Source organism: Rattus norvegicus, chromosome 5, assembly GCF_021556685.1.
Source record: "Rattus norvegicus strain SHRSP/BbbUtx chromosome 5, alternate assembly SHRSP_T2T, whole genome shotgun sequence".
NCBI lineage: Eukaryota > Metazoa > Chordata > Mammalia > Rodentia > Muridae > Rattus > Rattus norvegicus.
The window spans coordinates 11,799,461-11,809,824 of NC_141538.1; the positions used below are offsets into that span (position 1 = coordinate 11,799,461).

The following is a 10,364-nucleotide window of genomic DNA, read 5'->3' on the forward strand; positions in this document are numbered from 1 at the left end:
ATGAGGACACCCCTAAGCTGTTAACCCTTTCTTATGCTAAGCACTGCTTTCTGGTTCAACTTAACAAAAGCTTTGCTTTCAAGGGAATATGTCAGAAGCTACCATGGAAGCAGCTTCCTTCTCCTTGTTTTGCACCAAGACGGATCTCTAATTAGTGGTTTAATTACTTCCAATATCATCCACTACAATACTGAAGCCAGAGGTCCTAAGACAACATTCTTCAAGGATCATTACCTCCCATCTTATTTGTTTTGAAAACAAAATTAGTTACTACAATCTTCCTTCCAAAAGACTATGTAACTTGTTAAAAATTTCATTTAACGTTCTCCTGTTTAGGAAGGCCCTGCAAAGGCTGACATATTTTAATGAATGATAAAGATAACATTATTCGATTTCAACCATTTTCCCACCTGGTCAATCACCGAAAAGGAAAGCTTGTTTTTCCAAGTTCTTACTATCCTCAGCATTGTAATAGGTAATACTTTTGGAAGTACAGGTTTTGTTGTATTTACTCAGCTTAGTATTTTAAGCATCACAAAAAACCATGAGGAGGAAGGTCCTAATTTTAGCTCTGGTTTATAGACAAGAAATATTAAGAGCCGTGGAAAAATTCAAACATCTAGAAAGATGGAGGGTCTAGACTTAAATTCCTACCTCCAGAATTTATATCACTAATGAGTTTCTCCTTTTCCCAGAGCTTTGCATTCTATTCGTGAGGATTTTAAGGGCTTAGGGTCATTCATCCCAAGTCTCCTTCACAGTCCTCTGGCCTCCCTGCCCTCATGATATATAGAGAAGTTTTCTGTAATTGTAGAAGTGATTTCTGCTTTTTGCACTGAGATGAGACTACAGTGAGACCTCAAGGAATGGTCTGTAATACACAGAACTCTGTGAGTTCGAGGTTAACCTGGTAACCTAGAGAGTCACAAGCCAGTCACATTTGCACAGTGAGATCCTGTTTAAAAACAAAACAAAGCGAAAAACCAAGCAATCAAATAAACAAGCAAGAGCAACAACAGCAATAACAAAACTCCAAAAATAAACAGGGTGGGGGGAGAGACAGAGACAGAGAAAGAGAGAGGAGGAGGGTGAGGGGGAGGGAGAGGGAGGGATAGAAAAGGGGGAGGAGGGGGGGGGAAGAGGAGAACGAAATGGTCCCTGTGATCTGTGTTTTGCATTCAGGACTAAGATCAAGTCCCCTCATCAGCTAACAGAAGCATTGAATGGCAGGGAAACCAGCATGTCTGCCTATTACCGACAGTTGCCTAGGGAGTGACCTCAGTGCCTTTCCTTTTTCTCGGCCTCTATATCTTCTGTGGGGCCTAATAGCTACATGTATTTTTGATTTTTAAAAATAAGGCAAATATCCCCATGGCAGTCCTTAAATAGCATTCCTAATCAGTCATTTCCAACTTCCTTAATTGGCCCCCGGGGAGTTTAAGTTGACATGCCTTATTTTCTCAGAACAATGCCAAGCATACTTTCCTGATGCTTCATTTGAACCAGGATTGAGTTCTAATATCTAAGACATGTCTGATAACATTATAAACCACTGAGAACCCAATTATTGGATTAGGAATTAGATTTAAAGGATGCCAAGGGGGAAATAGAAAGTGTTTCAGCATTAAAAAACGTTATGGGTTTTTAATTTTCCCCCTGAAATATTTTTTGAATGGTTTTCCAAAATAAGTTAAAGAAAGTTTGATGTGTGCTGTGCCACCACTTTTATTGCCTGACTGTCTGCATTTCTTAGGAAATGGGTTACATTTATTTATTGGTAACTAAGCTCTCCTAAGGAAAATATTTGGGTAATCATATAAAAAATCTCAAGAGAAAATATACATGGGAAATTATTTTCGAAGTATCCACTGAATCTAAGAAAGTCTGCAATTGACCATGAAGTTATGAAGATTTTTCTGAAGAGTTAAATTGGTTAAAATGGACTCTGCTTAAATTCAGAACTGGGACTGGGGGATGACATTAGTTAAAATCAACTAATGTCAATGATCTGAATCCAGGGGAACTTTGTTTGGGGGGATGGGTCTCCAACGGGTCAGCTAGTAGAAAGTTCCCCAGATCGCAAGCCAACAAGTCACAAGCAAGTGTTTGCATTTTGTTCTGGAAACAAACTCTGTTAAAGCGCAAAGTCCTGCATCGTTCCTTGAGATGCTACCATTATCTGCAAACATCGGAAACCAAGCCCATGTAAGAAGCCATAGCTGCCAGATGGCAGTGGAAAGAAATAAGCAGGAAAATGCAAACGGCGCCATTTAGGCTGTTTGAACCTCACTAGAAATGAATTCAGGATCATAGCAAAGTCAAAACAGAAGTGGAGGTTTGGGGGTGCAGCACGTGTTTGGGGTGCAGCTCAAGTTTGGGGGTGCAGTTCAGGTTTGGGGTGAAGCTCATGTTTGGGGGTGCAGCTCAGGTTTGGGGGCACAGTTCAGGTTTGGGGGTGCAGCTCATGTTTGGGGTGTAGCTCATGTTTGGGGTGCAGCTCATGTTTGGGGGTACAGCTCAGGTTTGGAGGTGCAGCTCATGTTTGGGGGTGCAGCTCATGTTTGGGGTGCAGCTCATGTTTGGGGTGCAGCTCATGTTTGGGGTGCAGCTCATGTTTGGGGGTGCAGCTCAGGTTTGGGGTGCAGCTCAGCATTGGAGGTGCAGCTCAGGTTTGGGGTGCAGCTCAGGTTTGGGGGCGCAGTTCAGGTTTGGGGTGCAGCTCAGGTTTGGGGGCACAGTTCAGGTTTGGGGTGCAGCTCAGGTTTGGAGGTGCAGCTCAGGTTTGTGCAGTGGGAAGAACACATGCCCAGCTCCGACAAGACCCAGGTTTCAGCCATTACTGCCAAGTGAGTGATAACTCAATAAAATAAAATAAAATAAAATAAAATAAAATAAAATAAAATAAAATAAAACAGGCAGTCCAGACGCCAGGGACAGGAAGAGTGATCAATTCAGGAACATTCAGTGTCCAAAGCACACCTGACTCTTGTCCTCGTTTAAACTGCACGACTCCTGATTTGAAATGGACGTAAAAATCAACGGGAAAACTTTGGAGTTACACCTACTTTGAACGCTCTAAAGTGGAGATTTAAGGAACCGTATCCTGCTGGAAGCCCTGAGCTCGTGTAGGGAGCTGGTCGCTTGTAGTTTCTCTGTTGGAATTCATCTGACTTAGGAGGTTATGTGTTTGATTTTGCTGTTGTTTAGGTCAATTAGGCCTCCCACCCTTGTCTCAACAGTAAGGACAGCACTGTCCTAGAAGCACTGGGAGTAGGCTTCTTGTGTCTGGACACTAGGAGCCCAAAAAGAACCAAGCCCAGCATGTTTCTATTATTACTGATAGATGACTTTTAAACACGAATTAACCTAATGATAAGTTGGCTATGCATTTAATTTTTTTAAAAAACTTATCAGTCCCTACATCCTCCTATATAAACTTAAAAGAAATATGCAGACATTTCTCTTAAATTTCTTTTTCACACTCATCTCTGAAGTGGTATTTGGATACCAAGTTCTTGGACATCTCTGCTAGTGGTAATACTACCAAGGAGAAGATAGACATGCAGAATTTCTGGCATATTATAGGATGAAATAGTCACAAAGAGTCCAGATTGAACCAGGCCACGAGAGAGAGGAGGGGCGAGCAAGAGAGGAGGAGCCAAGAGGTCAAAGAGTCCATTATCGAGTCAAGAGAGGAGCCAAGAGAACCCAGGGCGTGGGCGTGGGCGTGGGCGTGGGCGTGGGCGAACAGACTTGTAGGGAAGAGGATATGGGGGAAGGGAAACAAAGCCCAGGCTAGAGAGGCTTAGGAAACAGGGTGAGGTGACTTGCTCTCAGTGGTGGTGGTGCAGGCCTTTAATCCCAGCAGGTGGGAGGCAGAGGCAGGTGGTTCTGTGTGTTCTAATCCAGCCTGGTCTGTAGAGTGAGTTCCAGGACCCACTGGGGGAAAAGGTGAGAAAAGTGGACAGGAGCCACAGGAGAGCCTAGGGGACAAGCAGACACTTTGGTGCGCTAATAGATAACAGGGTCATTTGTCCTAAGTTTCTTTGTTACCCTGACAGACCTGTCACTCACACTAAAATTAAAAAGTCTATCAAACCTTTTTATTTTTGGCACATACCACAACCATGGTCTGCAAACAGCAAATATTTAAGAAGAATGAGAAATACCAGTTTTCAATTCTTTTGGAGGATTTTGGGTCAGTTAATGGAATCAAATTCGAAGGTACATTCATATTCAGTAGCCACTGGAACTGTTTCCAGGATACCCGTAGACACTAAACTCGCACGTGCCAATCAAATGCTATAACATTTGCAGATGACCTATAAATACTGACCAACATTACTTTATTTCTGGACTTCCTGTACACCCAGTGTCTTGGTTACTTGTCTATGGCTGTGACGAGACACCAGAACCAAGGCAACTTACAGAAGCAAGGGTTTATTTGGGATACGTGGCTCCAGAGAGATGTGTCCAACATTGTTACAGTGAGGTAACACGGCATCGGGCAGACATGGTGGCTTGAGCAACAAGCTGAGAGTCACACGCAGCAGGCAGAGCAAGCACTCTGGGAATGGCATGAGCCTTCTGAAACCTCAAAGCCAGCCCTCAACTTTGTCTAGCAAGGTCACATCTACCAACTGGGGGCCAAGTATCCAAACATCTGATCTTGTGGGGAGTTTTCGTTCACACCACCATATCTAGAACAACTTAACTGATGTGTGTGCTACATTGTTTAGAGAGTGACATTTAACAAAATCTACCGACTTGTCTCCGGGATATTTCTGTTTTGTAGTTAATTGAACATACAGATAGAGAATCTATCCACAAAGGATCAGTGTTCTACAAAAATCCAAATATAGGTCTTTTTGTGGTTGGAGAAGTCTGGGTCTGATGCAGAACAGATGGCTTACAGTCATGGAAAAGGACCTGTGGGGGAGGTCAGGATGAGAAGATAGGCAATTGATTCATCAGGCCTCTAGACATAGGCAGGATGGGAGGTAGGGAGGTACCATTAACTAGAAATGATTTAGAGTTCAATTGGACTGGGAGAGGCCAGATACCATCATGATGCAGGGCTCAATCATGATTATTGGAGAAGCAAGCAAGCAAGCGAAGGACCCTAGTTCTATCTGAAGTCTAAGAGCTATTAAGAAGCTTGGCCTGGTAGAAAGTAGGAAGGCTACGGGGTTCCTGTGAAGGGCCCTAGGGGCTTTTGCCCCTACACACACTGCCTCAGGTCAAGATTAGGCCAAGTACCAGCTTCCGGCCTTGAGTCAAGGCTAGGCCAAGTTCCGTTCTCCACCCACAGTTCTCGGAGAAGCAGGGATATTCTTGAAAAACTGCAGAATGTACTGACTGATAGTCACCTGACCCTCTGGTCCCAGATAGAGTTCAAATGCATGTCATATGCTAGCCAATAAGTTTAAACTGTAACCTTGCTGATGTAACCTGTACCCCTAAAAAGTATAAAAACTGCTTGTTATAGCCATTGGGGTCACCGTATAGTCACTCGAAATGCCATAAGGGGCTGATGAAGGTCCACGTGGACGCACCAGAACAATAAACCTCTTTCGTTTGCATCGAACTCCATTCCTGTGTCTCACTTGGGGGGTTTTCTGGTAGTTAAGACTCACTTCAAGCCTTACACAAGCAAGCAAACAAACACCACAGATTGGAGCAGACGTGCAGGCCTTGTGAAAATCGTCAAGACAGGCTCTTTTTTCTGTTCTGCTTTAAAACAGGTTCCTAGAAGTGGCCATAAGCACTCAAAGGCTCGGGAATTCTGTCTGATGGGCCTCACAATAGGGCAGCGAGAGCCATTCTCTACTATTGTAACTAGGCCTCAGCCTGTGCTCACCCAGGTTCAGTCACCTGTCCTCAACTGGCCCAGTCAATGATACTAACAGTGAAAAGTTAGAGCAAGGACATTTTTTTCAGTGTGTTCATGTTGTGAAGAGGGATAAAGAGATCCGTTGTGCCCCTCCCCTAGTCCACTTTTTGTTTTGATTTGAGGGTAAGCTTTAAGCGGCAGGCAATACTCAGCAACCTGCAAGAGTGTGTCCCGCTCATCATGGTTCATCCAAGAGTCTCCTAGGTCATCGACAAGCTGAAGATCTTCCTGCAGGAGAAAAATTTTTCTTCTGGCTGACACCCCATCCCCCAACCCTCATGCTGACACCCCATCCCCCACTCTCCTCTTGTTGACATCCCATCCCCCATCTTCCTCTGACTGACACCCTATCCCCTACCCTTCTCTGACTGACACCCCATCCCCCACCCTCCTCTGGTTGACATTCCATCCCCCATTTTCCTCTGGCTGAGACCCCCAACCCCCACCCTCCTCTTCTTGACAGCCCATCCCCGACCCTCTTCTGGCTGACATCCCCATCCCCCATCCCTCAGCTTCAGACCTTTCTTCTCCAGTAGGTGATTCTTAAGGAAGATCTAATTTCTTGGGGGTCATTGTTTTAATAGTTTGAGAGCCAAAGAGAGGGACACATGCCTCTTTATAGTTTTTTTCCCCCACTGGGAAGTGAGTGTGACTGGGGTTCATAATATCAAATTCCCAAATAATCAATAAAAATATTATGAAAAAAAAAAGAATGTATCCTTTTCTCCTGGGAAGGCCAGTTACTGCACGTGGATTCCAGGTGCCCTCCGATGCCCAGCATTCAGATAATGGCACACATCCTGTCTACAGAGCTTTCTTTGGTCCCCTACATCTCTGCTCAGGTGTCACCCACAAGAACGCTGCTCTCTGCTCATGTAGAGATAGTCACGGTTCCTTTAGCTATGCTCCTACTTCCTTCAAACCTCAGTTATTTAACTGGTAAGAGCATAATGGTCAAGGTCTGGGACACACACTATCGAGGCCACATCAGGTACTACTGGTTTAGGTTGAGTAGTTTGTATGTCAACGGCCACCTTGGCTTCCACATGTGGGGAGTTGGAGGATCACGAGCTCAGAAGCCTGAGGACTGTTCTTGAGTCCCTGAGAGTGGCAGGATTCGAGGATGATTCTGCTCCTTTAGTGGGTTTCAAACGTTACTCTCCTGAAAGCATCACACCTAGAGAGATGGCTGTAAGACCTGTGGGGAAACAGAGTGCTTTCCTCTGAGAAACAGGTCACCTTAGTGTTATTTCTGCTCTTAGTGGTTAACTGATCCTGAGTCAGTAGCTTGGCACAGCACCATTCACTTCACACCCTGGCTGTTTCTCACAGCTCTCGAAGCCCCCACCCCGACCCAACCTCCACTTACAATCAAACTTATCTTCCAGATCACCAGAAATCAGCCTGGAAGCCTCCGGTTTGAGGGGAATCCATTCTTTAGTTTGATGTCTCACAGAGTAGAGTAAGGAGGTTTGGCTCTTAAAACTCAGACTCTAGCTAGGTGTGGTGGTATATGCTTGAGCAGGCACCCAGGAGGCTGAAGCAAGCTCAGGATCACCCTAGGCTACGTAGAGTGATGGGATATATAGAGATGTTTGGTGCTCCAGCTGTGAATTATACTGAGTTTCCTGTTGTGATGTTGAGATGTTGGTGGATTATATTTATGGTTGGTCACTGAAAGAATAAAAAATGCAGCTAAGAAGTCAGAAGTTTAAAAAAGCCCTAAATACCTCAAATTCCAGACCCTGCCCTCTACCTGTACTAACTGATCATAAAGTTAGATTAAAATCTTAGAGAATAATCTTGAGAAGCGGGAAGCTCCTCCTTGTGATTTTTCACTGGCATTCTCGACATTTTCCAATGACGCCCTCCCTACCCACTGGGGTTGAGGTTTCTTCCTTTAAATTCCCCTTGTCTTAGTTACTGGGGGTCGAACTCCACTGCCCCTGCGTGGGATATGAGTCTCGACCCCAGTGCACTGGTTCCTATCAATAAACCTCATGTTTATTACAGCAAGGACAGTCTCACGTGAGTTCTTGGGGGGTCGCATCATCCCGAGACTTGAGTGAGGGTCTCCCCGCTCCAGGGGTCTTTCAGTCACCTGTGAGGGTAATTATGATTATATACAAATTTACCCCTGACTTTATCATATTGTTTTTGTTGTTGTTGTTGTTTTGTTTGAGACAGAACTTCGCTGTGCCGTTTTGGCTGTCTTGGATCAAGACCAATGTAGACCAAGCTGTTTCCAACTCACCGAGAGTTGCCTGCCTTTGCCTCCTAAGTGCCGAGACTAAAGATGTGCACCACCATCACCGGACTTATTTTCAATGCTTTAATTTAAATTTTAATTTATGTATATGAGTATCTAACTGTATGTGTGTTGGTGCACCATATGCCTTATGTCTGCTCACAAATGCCTGAAGACAACAGATTTCCTGGAACTGAAATTACATTTGTGGATTCTGGGAGTCGAACCCAGGTTCCCTGGAAGAGCAGCCGGTGCTCTTAGCTGTTCAATCATCTCTGCAGCCCTGTTTCCCACTCGTGACAATCAAGGGAACTGCAGGGGCAGCAGGCAGAGGATTCTGGGGGTCTCACATCCTCTCTATTCAGGGCAACAGAGTTGATGACCTCCCTCCCAAATCCTTTCTTTCTTCCCCCCCCCCCCCCGCCCCCGGAGCTGGGGACCGAACCCAGGGCCTTGCACTTCCTAGGCAAGCGCTCTACCACTGAGCTAAATCCCCAACCCCCCAAATCCTTTCTGAATAGATGTGAGCTATGGCTTCAGGTAAGGTGGGGCGAGCACATTGTACAAGCTGGTCTAGAGAGAGCAGCCGTCACAAGCACTGAGTGTTTCAGGTCCTGAAAACCTGAATCCAGTGGTTGGCACTGAGGATGGAAAGGTGTGGATGGGCACAAAGACCATCTAGACTGGCTAAGGATGGGGAATGAGGAGATACGCTCGAAGTGCACAGCACAATCCGGTGAAATCGCCTTTATATAACCGAGAAAACTTATATAACTTAAGAAAATATAAAGCATCCAACGGTTTTTAAAAGGCAAAAGAATGTAAAGAGGTCCTTTAGTGGGCTCAGGACCAAAGACAGATGCACCCATTGTTAACAGCTCTCAAGGGGTAGCTTGCATTTCTTTATGTTTGTTCTGTCCGATTAAGGAAGTCTGTTCTCAATATTTTATTTGTTTAGAATGCTTTCCGACTAAAACCTGACATTGCCAATGTGATCAAGGGCCTGGGTGTGTATCTTGAGCACATCACAGCACAACCCCAGCCCTAAGACAGTGAGTAGGAACCCGGTTGAGCTAATTTCCTGGCCTCTCTGATGGTGCCAGGCCGCTGCTGGTTGTCAATTTCACACATACAATTTCTCTCTATTCAGAGCTGACAGCTTGGATTTCCCCTTCCATTGTGAGGGCTGTTCTGGTTTCTGGCTTCCCCGTGCTTGCATTTGGTAACCTTTGCCCTCTTATTTGGTACAAACCAAAATGCCATCTTTGGAAAACTAATGTACCAGAGAAAAATGGTAGCATGAAGCCACGTCACCTACTGTTCTTTTTCTTTCTGTCCATGAAGGTTATTATTAGAACTCATTTTAGAGAATTTCAAACCCATTCAGAGTATCATGGCTTTAAATTTCTCTAATGGAAGCAAAGCTTTTGATGTTTGGGTTTTAGAAGCCTGCCTGGCTTCTTTAGAGTTCAAATTTTTATACACTCACACAATTGATCAAAGACCCTGTTTTGAGACAGAGGGAAAAGGCAATTTACTTTACCTACGGTTATTTTGTGATCTCCATATTATTATTACAGTTTTTATTCCTGAACCCTCTTTCTGTTTGAAGATCTACTTCCCCATGCGCATACACTGGCCTCGTCTTCTTTTTGATCAGCCGGAGAAGCCATCTGGAAACAATTGAGGGTGACGTCACAAATCCAGCATTATGATTTTCGATGTAGTCTGAAAGAACAAATGAAGGAGCCAGGAAGGTCGATTAACCCTTAAGCACAAATATCACATTCCCGAGGGGCACTGGAGTAAGTAGCGGGTTACCTTGGTAAACACTCTGCCTTGGTAAAGGAGCACGTTTACTCTCATCTCTACTAGTTATAGCAAAAAGAGCAAACGGCCCTCCAGGGGTAAGGCTGACTACTCATGCCAACGCTCAAAAGGCTTTGAAGCATTAGCTCTGGCAGAATGTCCCGAAGCTAAACACAGGAGACTGAAAAGTCTTAAACCGGGGCTAAAGGTCATAGGCAAGGACAATAGACCTGGAATTTGGAAGAATTCATACTCCGCTGAAGAATTCCCAGACACTCATGAAAATAGCAGGTTGCCTAACTCACAGAAGACACTAAACCGGAAGTAAGCCCTCCACTGAAGCGCGAGCAAGTGATTGGAGGACGGCAATCTCAGCTGCGAGGGCAAAAGCCTAGAATCGCCATGGGAATGACC

At 44.8% G+C, this 10,364-nt stretch overlaps 1 long non-coding RNA gene across 1 annotated transcript; it reads right to left on the reverse strand.

Annotated features, from left to right (window-relative positions):
* Nucleotides 1-5,916: 5,916 nt before the first annotated feature.
* On the reverse strand, nt 5,917-10,053 carry LOC102548247 (uncharacterized). The gene is made up of 6 exons (XR_015620613.1): nt 9,963-10,053; nt 9,685-9,869; nt 7,922-7,994; nt 7,263-7,567; nt 6,928-7,091; nt 5,917-6,121 (listed from the first exon to the last, which is right to left on the reverse strand). It is a non-coding gene; the product is annotated as an uncharacterized LOC102548247 (long non-coding RNA).
* Nucleotides 10,054-10,364: the final 311 nt, after the last annotated feature.